The sequence below is a fragment of the Dermacentor andersoni genome, chromosome 10, assembly GCF_023375885.2.
Source record: "Dermacentor andersoni chromosome 10, qqDerAnde1_hic_scaffold, whole genome shotgun sequence".
NCBI lineage: Eukaryota > Metazoa > Arthropoda > Arachnida > Ixodida > Ixodidae > Dermacentor > Dermacentor andersoni.
The window spans coordinates 24,040,991-24,060,845 of NC_092823.1; the positions used below are offsets into that span (position 1 = coordinate 24,040,991).

At 48.0% G+C, this 19,855-nt stretch overlaps 1 protein-coding gene across 4 annotated transcripts in view; it reads left to right on the forward strand.

Moving 5' to 3' along the window:
• LOC129380054 (uncharacterized) overlaps window positions 1-19,855 on the forward strand; it is a 59,768-nt gene that overhangs the window by 1,897 nt on the left and 38,016 nt on the right. Inside the window, exon 2 of one of the 4 annotated variants that reach the window (XR_011890755.1) lies at window positions 10,558-11,965. The exons of the other annotated variants lie outside the window; for them this stretch is intronic. The gene's annotated coding sequence lies outside the window, so the exon portion shown is untranslated. Of the gene's footprint in view, window positions 1-10,557; window positions 11,966-19,855 lie in introns of those variants that run through there. 4 annotated transcript variants of the gene reach the window in all.

The following is a 19,855-nucleotide window of genomic DNA, read 5'->3' on the forward strand; positions in this document are numbered from 1 at the left end:
ATGGCAACTCGGGGCGCTCTGTCTGCGGGCCACCGGCCGGCCTCGCTCGCGAACGAGAAATTCTCTGTGCCGCACATTGGAGTTCATCACCCGTCGTGCTTGCTCAGTCACTTAGGCATAGCGCTACTAAACACGAAGTGGCGGGGTCCAATCACGGCAGTGGCGGCTTCGTTTCAGTGTCGGTGAACTGTAAAAATTCTCGTGTACCACGCATTGGGTGCTTGTCACAACCCCAACTATTCTAAATATGCCACGATAAAGAAAGTCAAGGACTAGAGGGTATTTACGCGGACAGGCGCGGACTTTAACTAAATTTCATTTCAGCCACAGGCGTAAGTACAAGCAGTTCACCACACATATTCAATGAAGCCGCTAGCGAAAGAAACCGATCGAGACCACGTGAACGCATATATTGTTGGTTGCTTCATTGCCAGTGTGTTGTAAGCACGTGATATTTACGCCTGCGACCGCATTAGTTCAATTGAACTTTTGCGTTTGTCTGCTCTGATGGCCTGTCGTGGTCGGTATTTGTTTAACAGCGCACACTCTTAACGGTCTAAGAGGGTGATTACGGCGATGTGTATTGCGTTAGTGGAAATTTGGACTTGTTGGTTCATGATCTTGGGATTGTGTAGCGCACACTGAACGCCCGCAAAAAATGAAGACATTGCGACGCAGGGCATATGCCAACAAAGGTTTATTTTTCGTCACTACGCTTGTATAAACTCGTTCAAAACCACCACGAAAGTGCATATAATTATGTTTTTAGAAAAACAAGGTCCTCATCGGAAAAGTGCTTGCCCACTGAGGACCTCAAAATATTTTCACCTTCAATGATTTATATTGGGAGATTGTCGTGAATGAAACGTACAACGGTGCATGCGCTTAACAGTGGCTCACACCGTCAGGGTTTACAACGAATGGCGAGCCGCCGATCACGTGAATTTTTGACATTGTTGTTGTTCTCTAAGTCTGTCATTATCAAGTCTCAGTATTAAGGCAGCACTGAAGCGCCCATGCGAGCATGAGATCGAGCAGCGTTTTACAAATCAGTACAGTTACCGGAAGCAGGTTCGCCCCGTTACCTTATCACATCGGTATCTGAAACAATTTTATAAAAAGAGAGCAGACGTGTTCCGCCTTTACATTGGTAAACCCTGGATAATTGACGTCAGCGCCGCCGCAACGAGCCTCAATCGACTCCTTACGTCGAACAGAACACGTGGACACCCAAAGCATTACTGTGAGTCGCTTGCTCCACGAAGTCGCTTGTTCCACTCACCAATGGCCACCAGTGATGCCACCGAGATGAATCTCGAGCACGCACAAATCCCACTTCCTGTTGAACCTGCCGGCGGAGACTGGCTCACTGTTAAGTACGGTCGGAAGAAAACATCGACTCCCACCCATCCCCCCCTCCAATCCTGACACCCATCGTTTCCCCGACAACCCCGACTCCCACCACTGCCCCGAAATGACCTCAAGGTAATGATCCGTCCCCGAGAAGGACTCAACCTTGCCACCTGGACCACACCACAGGTTGCTGAAGGCATCAAGCTGCCATGTCAGCACCTCACTACTGAGCACGTACGGACCCTTACTGTAAGAAATGACCCAGTACGAAACATGGCTATTGCTAGCACACCAAACGAAGAGCAAGCTATGAGCATCCGTCACATAACTACAATTCACCTTGGCGGTCGAGATTTTGCAGTCACGGCATACGTGGCGGCACCCGACAGCTGCGTCGAAGGGGTCATTCACGGCATTCCCGCAGGAACTCCCACAGAAGTCCTCCTTAACGGGCTCTATGCACCTGGCCGAGAAATCTTACATCCCCGTATGCTCCGACAAACCGCTGCGGCAGTAATCGCATTCACTGGCAAGGCTGTACCCTTCTACGTGTGATACTACAGTGGTGAAGTACGATGCAAACCATACCGACCAACCACACATTTCTGCCGCATCTGCCACCAAGTCTGCCACCGGAGCGATGTATGCTTAACTCCAGAAGCAAACGTATGCCCCCAGTGTGGTACACGGAACCCCACTCAGGACCACCCCTGTCACCCCCAGTGAGCCTTATGCCAGGGGCCTCATCCTACCGCTTCCAAGGAATGCCCTGATCGACTGAAGAAGGCATCCTCAGCATCTCAAAGGACCAGCCGCCGGGACTACTCACGGTCGAAGTCTCGGTCAAGTACAGAGCAGCAACGGAAGCGTTCCCGCTCCAGGTCTCGCTCCTGCTCGCTGAACCAACAAGGAGGGAGCGACCCGGAACCTCAGCGGACCTGCTGTACCGAGATCTCAAGCGGTGAGCTGGCCAGCACGGCTTTTCCTCTCACACAGTCCGCCAAGACAACACCCTCTCATCACATCTACGCACAGCACCCACCCCACACAATTCTTCACCCATACACAATACTGATGTTCAACTGCAAATTCTAGCTTAAAGGGAAGCTCAAGAGTCTGTCGAATTCAATAAGACGCTCATATACGGATGCGGGAACCTTATAAACTATGTAGGTAAAATTGTGGGTTTTTTTTTTTTTTTCAATTAGGAGCGACGTAATCGTCGGTTAAAATTGCGCTGTAGCTCCGCCCCCCGCCGAATGCCGCGCGCTGCTGCTGACGCTGACCATGCGAGCGGAGACCGGAAACCGCGGTGTTGTGACGTCAACACTAGTGTTTCGTTGCTTCGCAGCCTCCGCGACCGTGCCTGACCGTGCTTGTTTCTGCGTGCGTGCCATCGTAATCTGCTTCGATCGACCCTGCATTCCTTTGTTGGTGCGTCTGCGTGTATGTAGAGTGGTAGTCAACGTGCGCAGCATCAACTGAAGTGGTGGGCCGATCATGCCGGCTTTCTGGGCAGCCTACGGTTGCACGAACACCAGCGGCCGCGACGATGTTGTCTTCCATTACTTTCCACAAGACAAGAATATTTTAACGAAGTGGGAGGCTGCTTTGAAGCGAAAGAATTTCAAGCCCTCAAGAACAACAGTGCTGTGCTCCAACCACTTCCGTGACGACGATTATCACCAGAATTTATCACTAATGCGTGCGTTGGGTTTGCCAGTCAAGTCCTCTCGTCTAAGGCCCGGCGCAGTGCCGTCAGCTCTCCCGTCATATCACATATCAAGACTGCGGCTACGCTATCCGAAATTCGCAACCGGAGACTGCGCGCCGCGCGTAATTCTACTCAGAAAGCTCAGAAACCGACCGTCTCACGTAGCCGACGGAATTCGCCGCCTTTACGACTTCGGTTACGCGTAGTGTGCGGATAGCGCACAGATGGTCACTACACGTACTGCATGAACCGGGAAGCTTTTCACGCGTTTAAACCGTCTTTGTAGATTGCCGACAGCTTTGGACAGCGCACAAATGCCGACGATCGCATCCCCGCTTACGTTCCACGAGGAGGCATGCAGGAACACAACACTACAGTTGTTTGACCGGAAACGAGCTCACTAGATTGGCGAAACATCGGCGAGATCACTAGATCGCTTTGCAAAAATCATACTCACCAAAGAGCATTTCCAACACGAGGAGAACCCAAGACTACGCTTTCGTTCGCGTCGAAAGCACTGCTGGCGCCAGCATCGTTTGCTTCTTCGAGAGGCCGGCTCTTTGCAATCGGCTCGTACATATAGGGAGTAACGCCGAACTCCTCAGAAAAACGCAGTCTCTCTAAATTTTCCATTACCGTCTCAGAAAAACAGCACCAAACTACCTGGCACCGTGCTTCATGTGTAGCGGCAGCGGTCGGTTATTAGTGTTGACGTCACGAGGCGCCCGACCAATCACAGGCGGAAACGAGACGCGCGAGCTGGGCGTGTCCGCTGCTGCACTTCTCGTCGAAATAAAATATATTTGCGCTCTCTTTCGCTCAATTTCGATACGATATTCGAATTCGGAGGGTTGAAAACCATTATGTACAGATGTTCACTCATTTTTTCTGGAAAACCTTTCAGCTTCCCTTTAACTGAAGGCCATCAGAGAAGAAAACAAACTCCTTCATGAAGAAAACAACAAACTTCGCACGCAGATTGCAGAACTATACGCCACTCGTACTACCACTCGGCATTCCACATCAATAACCGCACCCTCAATGCCATTATCTTCCGAACATTATGAACCCATGATTCTCGCGCAATCATCAAAACCGACAGAAATCGCACAAGTCGAGGCGAAAGTTGATGTACTGCAACGGCAGCTTCTAGCAATGCAACAAAGCATGCAGAAACTGGCAAGTGTTAAAAGACATGTCTTTTGCCGCAACTGAACACTCGCAAAAGGAAAACACATAAAGGCAACACAGGCAACAGAACAAAAGTGTTATTGAAAAAACACGGCTCGCAAAAGATCAGCGACGCAAGAAACAGAACACTAGTACATCAGGAAGCAGAGCAAGGACACCGTGCCGATCCACCCGTCAGCCAAGACGAATAGCAAAACCAACCACAGGAACGAAAACCCACTCGTAATCTGGCAATGAAATTGCCGCAGCTTCAAACGCAAGCAAGGATCACTGAGACAGTATATAAGTAACGCCAAAACGACACCAAGCGTAATCGCACTACAGGAAACAGGCACACACCCAACTAAAGCTGGCTACAACACACATACCACCATGCCTGAAAGCCGCGTGGCCACACGTACAGTTAAAACGTTCACAACCACACAACACAAAATAGACGGCAGTGACGTCGATCATAACTAAATTGAGATCCTGCCGCTCCAACGAGGCCGAAAGAGCCTTTTCATACTGAATAAATACAGCCCACCCAAGCAAAAGCAGGCCAAGTTCGACTACTTGATCACTAAAGCGATTGGCATCGCCTAAAATAATAGTCAGCTGATTGTAGGTGACTTCAACGCGGCTCACCAGGCATGGGGCTACAGGTCAGCCACATCAAAAGGCACTGCACTCCAGTACACGATACAGCAGCACCGTCTCACCATCCTCACAGACCCCGCATACCCCACACGTCTAGGAAACAGCATCTCCCGCGATACATGCCCTGACCTCACTCTCACTAAAGGGATACAACAAGCTGCCTGGCTCAACACGGAGGAAACTCTGGGCAGTGACCACTGCATACTTGCCAACACATTGAACATTACGCATGCACGCCACCCGATAAAAAAGACAACTCACTGATTGGACAGCTTTTCGCAAAGAGCGAGCGGATGACTCTTCAACGGCTATTACTGATCTCGAGCAGTGGGTACGAGAGCTCCAAGAAGACGTAGCCAGACATTCAAAACAGATCACACTCACCACTAACATACCGGCCGTAGACCCGCGCCTTCTTCACCTCTGGGAAGCACGTCGAGGCCTTGTTAGGAGATGGAAGCGCCAAAAACATAATCGTAAATTAAAACTAGGTATAGCGAAACTCACGGCAACCGCAGAATTTTATGCTGGGGAGCTCACCCGTCACAACTGGCGACAACTATGCAACAAGTTGCAGGGTAATCTTAGCACGGCCAAAACATGGTCGCTGCTACGCCATCTTCTTGACCCCACACAAAGCAAGTAAATTAGCCAGCAAACAATCCAACGTATCCTCCACAACCATCCGGGTTCTGATGACGAAATCCTGGAGGAGTTGCGGGCGCGGTACGTAAGCGATTTCGAACCCGCACAAGGACAACCTCCAACCTATAGCAGGAGCGACAATTACGACCTCGACAAACCGATCACCGTCACTGAGGTGCAACAAGCACTCCTTGCACTCACACGAAACACCACCCCAGGCAAGGACAAAATAAATAACAAGCTCCTGCGCAATCTGGATGATGGCGCCATTCAATCTCTTACTTACCTTTTTAATCATCACTGGGAAGCTGGTACGCTACCAGCAGACTGGAAGCACGTCGACATCATACTCATTCCGAAGCCAGGCAAACTCTCCAGCTTACAAAATATGAGACCAATATCGCTGACTTCATGCCTAGGCAAGCTTCTGGAACATGTCATTCTGAATCGGTTCAACCTTACATATAATCCAGTGACCTCTTTCCTGAAACAACGTTCGGACTCCAGCCCCACCTTTGTACCCACGACATACTTCTTCAGCTGAAGGCATAAGTCCTTGAACACATCTCACCGCACAACACCGGAGCGATTTTAGCACTCGATCTCAAAGGCACTTTCGACAACGTGGCTCACCATACCATCCTTACAAACCTAAGCCTCACGAACTGTGGTAGTAATACTTACAATTATATGCGCGCCTTTCTAAGCAACCGCACGGCCACAATTGGCATTGGCTCACTCAGAACCCCGACGTTACCTACCCGCAACAAAGCAACCCCACAAGGTGCTCTTCTATCACCCACCCTTTTCAATATTGCTATGATGAAATTATCTGACAAACTCAACGCAATACCAGGAATCAGACATGCAATGTACGCCGATGACATCACTATATGGACAACCACTGGTTCCGAAGGAGAGAAACAAGACTCCCTTCAACAAGCGACCGACGTCGTCCAGCAATATGCAAAAACAAGTGGTCTCCGGTGCTCCCTCGAGAAGTCAGAACTATTAGTCGTTGAACAGAAATCACGAAGAAAACTCAATGAACTACCCCACATCACACTCACCCTCGACAACAAAGAAATACCCACAGTAAACCGCGTCCGCATTCTCGGACTCCGCATACAACAGGATGGCGGAGGCGCATACACCATCCAACGTCTCAAGCAGACCACCTTCCAAATCATGCGAATGGTCACCCGTATCACCACCAAACAATACGGACTGAAAGAAGACGACATACTACAGCTCATCCAGGCCCTGATAAACAGCCGTATTGCCTACGCTGCCCCGTACATGCCCCTCACACCCAAGGAGATAGATCAATTAGACGTACTTCTTCGGAAAGCCTACAATCAAGCGCTTCGCCTACCACCGCGAAGAGCGACACTCAAGCTTGAAGCCCTAGGACTCCATAATACTAGAAGAGAAATTATAGACGTCCACCTCACAAGCCAGCGAGAACGACTAGCCCTCACACCAACAGGAAGAACAGTCCTAGCGTGCCTACGCTACCCCACACACGGCAAAGGCCACGAACAAGCAATCCATCTGGCCCCGAACTTCCGGGAGCACATCAAGGTAGCCCCTATCCGCAGAAGCATGCACCTGGAACATCGTGCCGATCGTCGCCAAGCTCGCGGAAAACCTCTACAGACAAAATATGGCAGTCTCCCCACCACACTATACACAGATGCCGCGCAGCACCCCCAAAAAGCAGCCATGACGGCCAGCGTTGTCGACTATAACTTACAAGAGGTGGTCTCGATGACGATCCGCACTGCCAGCGCCCTAGTAGCGGAGGAGACAGCCATCGCCTTGGCCATCATCTCCAGCCTGACCAACGAGTACGTCACAATTATTACTGACTCCCAGGCAGCTTACCGTAGCTACGCGAGAGGCAGAATAGCTTCAATCGCCCACCGACTCCTCAAACAAGCCTCACAAATCCCGGACGTTGAAATAGTGTGGACCCCAGGACAGGAGTACCTCCGTGGAAATCAGCGTGCGCACGCTGTAGCCCGAGCTCATGCCTCCCGGGGGCCACAAGAGACGGATACGGCCGCATCCATGGAGCCCGTACCTTTACAATACAACGCCATACTACAACACCACAGATTGAACAGATGACAATACCCACCTCCACACAAGACCTTCTCACGTGAAGACGCCGTAACATGGCGACAACTACAAACCAATACATACCCCCATGTAAGCAGACTATACGCAATACACCCTACACTATACTCATACAAATGTCCCCTTTGTAACGACTACGCTTCCCTATATCACACCACATGGGCGTGCCCCAACGTGAAGGTGGCCCCGCAAATACCCAACCCCACACCCGAGCAGTGGGAGGCCGTGCTGACTAGTTCCGACCCCCGTAACCAGCAGCAACTGGTGCGGTGGGCCCGGGAGCCAGCAAGAGCCGCAGGAGCACTGGACTAAGGGCGCCTCCCACACAAGCAGAAAGACACCTGCTTGTCCTTTCATTTTTTTAAATAAATGTTTGTCCTCCTCCTCCTCCTGTGGAACCAGCACGCAAAAAAAAGGGGGGGGGGGGCGCACGTGGTGCCGTTTGTGCGCAAATTATCGCACAACTTGAAAGTAGCCAACCGACATAATGTGCAATGAAGGAGTTGTTTATAATACCCTCCTGGCTTGTGGAAAATATTCGTGACCGTGCTCGAAAAACTGGACAATCGCCCCTTCACAGAAGAGAAAGTTCTAGGACACTGGTGCAGACGGGTTTCGGCACTCAAGGCCTTAAGGGCTTTGCTCAAGTTCTTAAGGACATGTGAATTGTGCGAACGCCTTTGACTGTTGTTGCGCGTAATATCGCGTTACTGTGTGCATTTTTCTTGTTTTTTTTTCTCTTCCTTCTCCTTTTATTCCCTTTACCCCTTTCCCCAGCACAGGGTAGCCAGCCGGTATTTACACTGGCTAACCTCCCTGTCTTTCCTTCCCTTTTGTCTCTCTCTCTTGTGGAAAACCTTACATAGGGCAGACTCAATGATCGATAAGTATGGACAGCTGGGTTCGTTGGTTGTGATTGGCATTATGAAACATCTTTCTAGCGCACAATTGAACACTTCTCAACACTCTTCTCCTCCGTGTTCAATTGTGCACTGGAACGATGTTTCATAATGCCTGAATAATCGAGCCAGGAAACATGAACAAAAGTTAACTAAAGACGAATTGGCGCACTTGCTTGCGCACTGCAATGCCTGCCCTTGTAAACCACGTTTCAAGGAGATAAGTGTCCTGGGAAAAAGCCAGGACCACACTATACGCGATATCATGGAGGCATACCATATATGAAAGACCAAGACTGTTTTAGTGATACTTCCACTAGACTGTTTCAATAGGCGATCGATTTTTTCTGGTAAGTTGTGGCCTCGCTAGGCTGATGAGTGGTCTTGTTGCTGCGTTCTGCGCGTGTTATATTTTTCTATAGATTGCCACGTGTTGCCGTGAATGAATCAGATTAAAGTTACCGCCCTTAGCGTTGTTTTGTGTTCCTTTCCCCTGTCCTCGTCTTTATTATGGGCCAATATGAAATGTGACATAATGTGAGTTTACATTGCAGTACCTCTTGCAAGCTATGTACTGTGCCCACTCGAATCAAAGAGCGTAATAGACCCCAGTGCACCACCAATCGTAAAACTTGGTTTACAGACTGCACGTGCTGCTAAGTTTTTAAGACACATCTAAGCGGTGGTAACCCAGAGAACACACAGGGACCATGTGTCCCCTTGAAAATGACAAGTGCACTTGTCGGAACGTTCGCTCCAGATTTTACCTTGTTCCCGTTTTGCACAAGCTGTGATAAGGTACATTTAGGACAAACGGGACTATGAATTAACAATCGAGCAAGTCAGTACTGCAATAACGTGAAGTATGGGTATTGTTTACATTTGGCAAGCCATCGCAATGAGTGCACACGCAAACCCGTATTTTAGACGACAAAGTTTCTAGGCAAAGAAAGAAACTAGCAAGGAGAGAAATAATACAGGCATTTTTTTATTAGGAATGGATATAGCTGTATAGCGTTCCGCTTCTTGCGTTATCAGAACACGAAATTGCCTTTTGGCATGACGGACAGTGATTGTGTCATGTAGATGTCTGTGTGCTCATGCCTATTCTGGGATGCATATATAAAGGCTGGCCTTCTTCAAATGAATGTTCGCCTGGCAGTTGCTTTTGCTGTGGTGCTAGTGCATATGTGTGCCCTCGTATCAGTCCCACAATATAAGGGTATTTCCCCGAAATGAATTATTTATTATGTGTGCCCAGGGAGCCTAGTAGTCTCGATATCGCTCTAGAGGAACATTTTCCTCAAGGATGCCTCGCCTCAAGAAGCTTCTCGCCCTAGCCGAGTTCGAGGAACTCATACCTAAACCCACCGAGCCACTCGTCGTCGTTATGTGGCGCAGGCGCCCGAAGACCGCGCTGCCCCATCGGAACGAAAAGAGATCGCCGAAAGTTAACGTAATGCCACTCAAACAGCGCAAACGAAGTTACAACAACTTATTAAGAGATTTCTCCTTGAGCTATCACACTCATTCCTAATGCACATGCCACCACTTCGCCCCTACGCTACAAGTGATGTCGCCGTTTCACTCCAGCAAATTGAAAAGGTTCATTAGAACCCTTCAAGCCAAACAGCAATGCTTCGCGTAATGTTGTGCTCGACTGTGGTTGTGGATGCCCGATTTATACCTTCTTTGTCCCTAACAAGTTGTTTGTAGAAGCGTGAATATCTTAAAAGAGCATTATTCCACGCCCCTGTAACAACTTCGCCTCACGAACAAGTTCATTCTCTTGCCTTCATAGCAGCACTACGTTAAGGCTGATCTTGACGTCCCATCAAGCTGCGGCACCTTATCTTTACCTTGAAGCATTCGAAGTTCGAATGCACAAGGTAACGTGGAAGATGTTCATATGTAAAATATTACGAAGATGCCAACACGGAAAATTGCACAAGGGCTTTATTTTTTTCTTTTCAGGTAAAATGCTGGAATGAAGAACGTGGCTGCGACATCCTTTTAGCGGCGTCAGAGCTTACCAAACATTTTTGCAATGACTGTGACCACCACTCTATGTTGTGCCCTAAATGTTCAAAGGTCGTGCTCCGTAGTAATGTGGCCGGGCATTTACAGAGCAAATGCGAAGACTATGCAATGCCTCAGACGTCCCGGGCTCTAGAGAAGTCAGACAATGACCAAAAAGCAATGATGGCGGCTCTCAATACAAGCTTAAACATGCGAGTAGTTGAAATGAGAGACAGGCTAGACGCACTTATTAGTGATCATACTGCTCAATGTGATCGCCTAAATGAGATTTCCCGTTGCATGAACACGGTCAAAGAAGCACTGCTACAAAGGTCAAGCGAAAGTAGTACACTGGATCGCATTGCCATACAATCTACAGTCACTATAACGTCAGTCAGAGAAGTCGAGGAAACACTGTTGGACCACAGCGAAGAGACGCGTTTTCTTACAGGAACCATAACTGATTCAATAAAAGAGCTGCATGATTGTTCAGAACACACGTGGCGAACTGTCAACCACCTGGACGAAAGCAATACGGAAAGCAGGTCTCAAGCGGATGACTTGATAACATGGTTGACTGGGAATAGCGTTTTAATCAAGAGAACTTGTGAAAGTGTTCATGTGCTGAAGGAAACCTTTGGGCAAGTGTTGGACGATGCAGCAAGTACAATCTGCAGAAAGTGCGCAAGAAGGGTTGCTGGCATTGGTGAAGTGAAGGACACTGAGACGGAAGTAGGGCCGAGCGCATTGAATAAAAAAAGAGAAATGGCCTTCAACACGATCAACATTAGGCGATATGAGTTTATTGCTAGGAAATTCAAAGAAATGAAAGAAAGCGCCTATTTAGAAGGCATTCATTCTTACTGGAGTGAAAAGATGTACATCTCTGGCTATCACCTGTCGCCAGGAGTGTGCTTTAGAAAAGACGGAGGTCAAGTGTTAGTGCATGCTGCTTTTCAGGTGCACAAGGGTGTCGTCGACGAATTTCTTCAATGGCCTTTCAATCAGAGCATTCAGCTGACCATCAAACATCCATTGGGAAACAACCCGTGCCAGAAGGTGGCTAATGCTTCCGATAATCTTATGCACGTTGGAAGACCGGAAGAATCATGTAACAAAGAGTGTTATTCCGCACTCTGTTTTTTTCCCTCAGATTATCTGGAACATCACGGGTACGTCACGAACGACGAACTTCATATAGGGTGGGAGCTTGTTTCGAATGACGTCGCAAAGTAAATGAGCCGAGAATTTTATGTATTCTATTAAACACGTATGCCGTTATACTTTTCGGGAACAAACGTCGATCTCCCAGATACCTTTGTTGAAAGCGAAATAAAGCTTCTTGCTGAACTTCGTACAATAATATTTCGACATGTACTTATCTACATGACGTTACTTTAGTGTGTGTTTATAACAGAGCCTCGGAGTCTCCTGAAGTTCATCTCGGAACAGTTCCGGTGAAGGTAACCCGCAATTGGAAGGAATTCTAAAACATTGCATCGTAGTTGTTCATTATGTCTTTGTACATTACCAAGAACGCAAAAAAACGTTAAAGAGGGTGGGTGCCTTCATTGCTCAAAAAGAAAGCTTGCAAACCTGAAGAACCCCTCCGTCAACTTTATTGCAATTTGTGCCACAGAGACTTGCTTTCCTTAAGTTTACGCTGTTTTGTGTTCCTCGTTTAATTTATGGTGCACACAAAGCATAACCACCATGAAAATATTTTTTAGCTGTAATAAATTTGGAAATATCGCATGTGACACATACCTAAAAATAACTTTCGAAACAAGTTGCTCCATGAGGTGGACATTGCGTCGAAGGGTAATCAGATCTGTGTTTGAGTAACAAAATTTTCCTAATTGAGTTTCCTACTAGTTCATTAGCGGCACATATTACACTTTCCGAATCGTATGAACTTTCGAGGCATATGCGGATGGCACCGGTTTTGAGATATGCGCACCGAACTTGCGATAAAAATTCGCAGTTGGTAAACGGATTTTTAGAGGGCATAGTGCATTTACGACATGACTAAGGATGCACCATCCCACCAAAAAAAAAAAAAAAAACTGCACGAACGAAAGGGTAAACAAAGGAGATGGGCTACTGTCCAGTTTTTATATGCCAACGTCATCATAAAATGTATACAATACACGAACGCGCAGATGCGTTAATGGAACAAGAAAAGGTAAAATTTAGGGATGTGATATTCCTGTGCGCGTTGAGGCATCTGATTTCTTTCGCGTACAAGAAATCTGAAAGCTAACAACGCACTCCTCCCCCCCCCCCTTCATGTGACATGCTTCCACTAACAAGCAGGCCCGCGCTCTGCAGCTTTTCTCGAGACTATCTGCATCTAAAAACAATGCGTCAGAACCAGAAGTCACGTGCTCCGCCAAAGGCCTAAGTTCGTTGTTATATTGAAGCTGATTGTGCCGTGTCAACGCTTTCTTTCATGTTGCGTCTCTTCTTTTTTTTTCGCTTTTAAGTCGTGGCACTGTCCTAACTACTTTATTAGGAAAACGCTGTTTTATGCATTGAAGCACAAAAGTAACTGGACCGCCAATTTATTTCGTCGCGCATATTGGAGATCAATATCTTGAAACTGGAATCACCCTGACAACTGTTTCGAAGTTGAGCTCGTTGCTAATAAATTCAAACAAGTGAAAGACAGCGCCTATTCAGAAGGCTTCCATTCTTACTCGAGTGAAAAGACATGCATATCTGGCTATCACCTCTCGCCTTGCGAACTCACCGGCTACAATTTGTAAATTGGAATACGTGATATGAAGAATTAATTCGTGAAATTAAGCAGTGAATTCTGTTAATTGCCCTATTGTGAACTGATTTCTCGTATAAGTAATGCACGCCTCGTCCAGTAAGTTAGTTCAAGGATTGGAATCGCACTATCTTCGACAGGCAATTTTTAAAATTTGGTGCAGCTGAAAAATGCCGAATGTAAAGAACTTCGAACTAATACGTAAGGACAAATGGATCTGGAAATCTGCCAGTTTTCTGTGAACGAGGATAAGCAGGCATGTTGCTACCTTCAGGCGAACCTATAGGCACCAACCCTTAAATCTTTTTTAATGAGGCGCTCTTAATGGAGGATTCGTTAGCGCAATCTCACAATCGTAACTCACTATCGTTCAAGTTTAGCTTCCTCCGCAATGCTTGCCCACGTAGTGATCGCCTGCGCATGTACCATTAACTTGTCGCTGGCAAGTGCGCAGGCGAGCTAAAAATCGCGGCTCTGAGTTTCGGCAGACGGCAGCCTTCTGTCTAGAGTGTTCAAAGTACAACAAACCAAAGGAGAATGTAATAAAGCAAACGACGGAAACGATACACGAGATGAGAGAATAAGTGGGCATGATCGGTGAAAAGAAATTGTTGAGGTGGAACCCACTCTGGAAATTTGTTCTGCGAAGCATTTTGCAGGCACGTGGCTATCCAGCAAATGCAGTGGATGAACGTGAGTACGGATTGTTACGTCATTAGCGACTACGTGTTGCAATCGTGGCTGAATATGGTGGTTTCTTGTAGTGCATGTCGGAGCGGCGATGGCATTCGACCTTCGGCTAAGAAATATTACGGCTTGATTAACTTGGCCGCGGTCAGGAAGTCCGTGAAAAATTGTTCAGTTTCTTCGTACTCTAAGCTGCCGCGACGAAATTACCGGGCAAATTGGACCAGACCCGCCGATCGTGCAGTCTGACACGGTGCCTCAAAGTGCAGGCTTCTTTCGCAAGGAATGAAGCCAACAAAGTGGCATTGGGTACACGTGGCGAGTGTTTCAAAGTGCTGTCTGGCTTTGGACGCGATAAAGATGCGTGCGACTGTCGCCTCAGAACAAAAAAAAAGATCGTGGTCTAATGGGGACGTCTTCTCGGGCATCGGAAGATCACTTTTGACGATACCATCGCATTCATATGACGTATTGCTCGACTACACAATGAAATTTTCCGATTTTGCTCAACCCGCCATTGAGTGCACACTGAGAGCCAGATCGCTCATAGCGGTCACCCGAAAATGCATCCCATTGTTAGAGCACTCGGCTGCTGTGCTCGATGGCAGACGTTCGATTCACACATTATTTCATTTTTATGAATACGAGGCGAGACAGGAGCATGCCTTTCTCAAAGTGCCATGAAGGAGCCAAAGAATGTTTCGCAATAAAACTGATTAGAAGCTATGCTGGAAACATCGGCGATAATCATAAATTTTAGCGAATAGCCCAAAGGAGAAGGCGAGAGGGCGAAAGAGAGCGAGCGGTGTTACCTACAGAATATTTCTCCAGCTGGCCAGGGTACCAGCGCGGTTAAGTCAGCAAACGTAACGCTTACGGGGCCTCCATGAAAACAGGCCTGCAGAGTAGCTGCTGAAGGATGCTTTGAAACGAGCAGTACGTTTTATGAGACGCTATACCGCAGCAAGTTTCTATGGAGCGCCCCTGTAGTGTGTCAGCTCTGCAAAACGTCGTGCGACAAATGCAAGCGGAAATCTTTGGCTGTAGCGAAGCTTGACCAGGCGCCACTGCGCATCTGTGCCTGTAACACCGTGTGTATTGTGGGCGATGTAGCTAGGCTGATGTCAGACTGTCAGCTCTTTCCTGTGGGCAAGCCGATTTATCAAGGTTGTCGTAGCTTCTCACTAACACAGGTTGGGGGTGCCCTGTGCCGAGCAGCTTCGTGCATATGTGCAACCAGCTGCAAACTGCCGGCGACATTTTGTGTAACGTGCTGTAACAGCTAAGTAGGAGCAAAACATCCACGTGTTTTCTCTCCTGAAGTGCAAGGAAAGAAATGAGTGTAAATGGGCTACTCCTCGAAAAAAAGAAAGTGTGGTTCCATCCAAAACCTCCAGGCTCAAGAGTTCATGTGTGTTTTGTTTATTGCCAAAGTATGATGTTTTTGCTATGCTTCGGTAGGGCTTTTGTACGTTTCTCCTATCGTGAGTAAAAGCTACAGGTGTTGCGCTTAGTGCATAATAATAGGTGGATTGTATTTGCGCGAGCTTTGCTCACATTTCGTACGTCTGCAAGGGTCACTTGAAATATTAGTTCATTCCACAAGCCAGGTATGCTGATTAGGCCAACTCATTACATGTCCAGTGCCCTTCCGCAAGTGATTCACTCACTGGTGTGGCTAGATACTACTACGAGCTACATAACTTTTGCAATTCATGGCAAGCTTCACGTGGGCGTTATAGAGAACTGGCTAGCTGTCTAAAGCCATCCTCTAAATTATACATCCGAGAGACTACATTCTAAAGGTCCCCGCAGGGTCATCTGCGTCAGCGGGCGTTTCCTGTGCTGCGACACCACGTACCGGAGCACACGAGCGTTGGACCCTCCCGCGTGTAGCCATGCGTGTCTTAGCCGTGTCCGTGGAAAGAGGGACCCTGGGGGTTCAGCCGATGCCGGGCGTTCGGACCGTTAAGGCCCCCCGGCGGAGGCAGCACACCTCTGGCCTCTGCTTCACGTCGACGGCACCCCCGAACTGACCCACCCGGGGGAAATCGGCAGTCGCCTTTTCCTGTCCCCCTCTTCAACCTTTTTCTTTCCTATTTTCTCTCTTTTGCTGTCCTATCATCTCTTTTCTTCCGTCACTTCCTAATTTTCTTAGGCGACTTGGGTTAACCTTGTGCACGTGCCCTCCCTTGGGTAGAATATATTAGGTTATAGTGACAATGTACGGTTCGCGTCTGCAGCCTTACGCGTCAAGTGCTGCAGCGTCCCCAAGTTGGGCTCCTTGGTGTGTGGCCACCATTGCTGCCTAAAAGAAACCGAACTACCATGGGAGCACCCGCATTTCCCCGCCTACTTGATCGTCACCCTCAGAAGAGGGGACGCATCGATGACCTAAGCACATGCTTCAACCGAGCAAAAGAGGCCTACCTGAAATACCATGTTGTACACAGTGAAAACTCTGAAAAACAGGCGAGACTCATTTCACCATTCATAGTTTCAAAATATTTGACCGAAGGCTTAGGGTCAGGTTATAAAGTGACGAAAATGGCAAGCAGAGACCTTCTTCTTGAGATCCCTCAGAAAAATCAGTACGAGAACATAGGCAGTCTGGTGACATCTGGTAACATACCAGTTTCTGTTAAATCACACCGATCAATGAATAGGTCACGCGGAGTCGTCTCAGAGGCAGACCTCCAGGATTTGACAGAAGCTGAACTCCTGGAAGGGTGGAAAGATCATAATGTGACCGATGTAAAGCGTATTATCCTTAGCCGGGACAACAAAGAAATTCTAACCAAACACCTTGTCTTAACATTTGCATCTAGCGTTCTGCCGCAAACCATTGAAACGGGATGCATTAGGCTAACTGTCCGACCATATATTCCAAAACCTAGACGGTGTTTCCAATGCCAAAGGTTTGACCATGGCTCGCAGGGCTTCCGTGGCCAAATAACCTGTGCAAAGTGTGGAGTCCAGGGCCATCCCCCTCCGACAACTGTAGTGGCACATCTCACTGCGTGTGAACTGCAGTGGTGACCATCCTACTAACGCTCCTGTCCGAACTGGAAGAAAGACAAAGACATAATCACCGTCAAAGTCAAGGGACATATTTCGTTTAAGGAAGGCTGTAAGAGGTGTTCACCTTTCCACAGCACACCGGCCATTGCCAAGTGCCCAGCCCGCGCGCAGCGAGCTGGTAACTTTGGCTGCCGCCCCCAGGGTGGAAGTGGTAAGCCTACTCCACCAAACCAGCAAACAGGCCCGGCTATCCTTGGGTTGCCGGCCCCACAAAAGTTATCTGCGGCAGCCTGGGCTATACACAGCGATCCCGCAGGACTGATAGTGGCCCCGAAGGTAGGCGCAGCCAAGGCTACCTCAACCTTCCCGGCCCCTTCCAGCACTAGCAACAGCCGGCGCAGCTCAATCCCACAGGGGAGCCCCATCGACCTCTGGGCTGGTGGGCGCACCGGTCTTGCCTTCCGAGGCGGGACTTATCCGTAAAAATTCCCCGCTCGCAAGAGCGCGTGTCCGCGGCCTCACAAGAGGCAATGGACACTACACCTATCGTCACGGCGCACCAAGTGCCTGAGGAGCGGCGAGGCACCCTCCAACGCTCCCGAAAGGACAAAAGCCGCGTTACAGGGTCTCGAAAGAGCTCTGAATTTAATCTCTGTAATCACTACTTCTGTTTCTGTACAGACAGCACCAATTTACTTCCGATAAGGATACACAAATTATTCAATTGAACGTCAGAGGTCTTCTTAATAGAAGCCTTGATGATGTGCAAGAACTTATCCACGAACACAATACAAAAGTGCGGTGTTTATAGGAAGCACACCTGAAATCAAAACGCACCAACTTTCTCCGACAGTATGTTACGTTTCGCAAAGATCGCGATGATGCTGTCGCATCATCGGGCGGTGTTGCTATTGTCATTCATAAAAGCATAGCGTGTCAACATTTACAGCTACGAAGCAGTGGCGGTTCGAGTTGTCCTCCTAAACAACACATCAACATTTGCTCGCTTTACATACCCCCGCATTACAAATTAAACAAACATGAATTTCATTCCTTTATAGATGAATTGCCAGAATTTTGTTGTTCTTGGCAATTTTAATGCGCACAGCTGCCTGTGGGGAGACTCTCGTACAGATGTGCGAGGTCGTCTTGTTGAACAGTTCCTTTTTTCTTCTTTGGCGTGCCTGCTGAATAAGAAGCAACCCACATATTACTGTCTTGCAACCAGAACCTTTTCTTCAATTGATCTTAGCATAGTTTTCCCGTCTATACAGCCTGAACTTGAATGGGAAGTTACCAACGATCCTTAAGGGAGCGACCACTTTCCCATACTGCTAAGAATGTCCAAAGACAACGAATATCCACCACAGGCTCCTAGGTGGAAGGTTGATACAGCCGAATGGGATAAATTCCAATGTCTCACTATTATCTGTCTTCTTTAGGAATTGATGCTGTTCTGCAGTATTTTACAGCCTCCGTTATATACGCCGCATCTAAATGCATATCTGAAGTAAGTGGCTTGGCATACACACGGCGTGTCCCGTGGTGGAACGACGAATGTAAGATCGCTCCTAAGAAACAGAAAAAAGCGTGGGAGTTGCTACGTGCCTAACCCACTACGGAGAATCTTATTAACGTTAAGGAAGTAAAATGCCAAGGCAGGAGAACGCGCCGACAGGCTAGAAGAGAGAGTTGAAGTTTTTATCGGGTACGAACTCGTATACAGATGAGGCCAATGTCTGGAACAGGGTTAATAGGATAAGAGGGCGGCAAACATATTCACTTCCTTTTGGTAACCACAAAAGGCGATACCTTGCAGGACCAGGCAGACTCACTTGGGGAGCATTTTGAGAGCGTGTCAAGTTCAACAAATTATTCCGAATCCTTTCTGAAATACGAACAAATAGAATAACTTGAGCCATTCATAAGAAAATGTCGACAGAATGAACTGTACAGCCGTCTTTTTAGTATTGCTGAGTTGAGAACTGCCTTGAGCGCATGCAAGAGCTCTGCACCGGCGTCTGACAGAATCATGTATGAGATGATTAAAAAACCTACACAATGACAGGCCAGTTACATTACTCGCACTTTTCAACACTATCTGGGACGCAGCGTACCTTCCGACCGCATGGAAAGAAGCCATTGTGGTCCCTGTTTTAAAACAAGGGAAAGACCTTTCCTCAGTGGCAAGTTACCGCCCGATAGCCCTCACAAGTTGCATTTGCAAGGTATTTGAAAAAACGATAAATCGGCGACTCATCCATTTCCTTGAACAGAACAAAATGCTTGAACCCTATCAGTGTGGCTTCCGAGAAGGGCGCTCCACAACCGACCATCTTGTACGCATTGAAAGAAATATCCGTGACGCATTTGTAGACAAACAGTTTTTCTTATCCATATTCCTCGATATGGAGAAGGCGTACGACACAACGTGGCGCTACGGAATCTTGAGGGACTTGTCAGTAATGGGCATTCATGGTAATATGCTAAACCTAATAGAAAGGTAATTGTCCAATCGTACCTTCCGGGTAAAAGTCTGCAAGGTACTGTCACGTCCTCTTACACAAGAAACTGGTGTACCCCAGGGAGGCGTGCTCAGTTGCACGGTCTTTATCGTGAAGATGAACACGCCTCGTTCTTCATTACCACCTACCATTTTTTATTCAGTCTACGTGGAGGACATTCAAATAGGTTTCAAATCCTGTAACCTCGCAGTGTGCGAGACACAGGTACAGCATGGCTTGAACAACGTGTCAAAGTGGCCAGAGA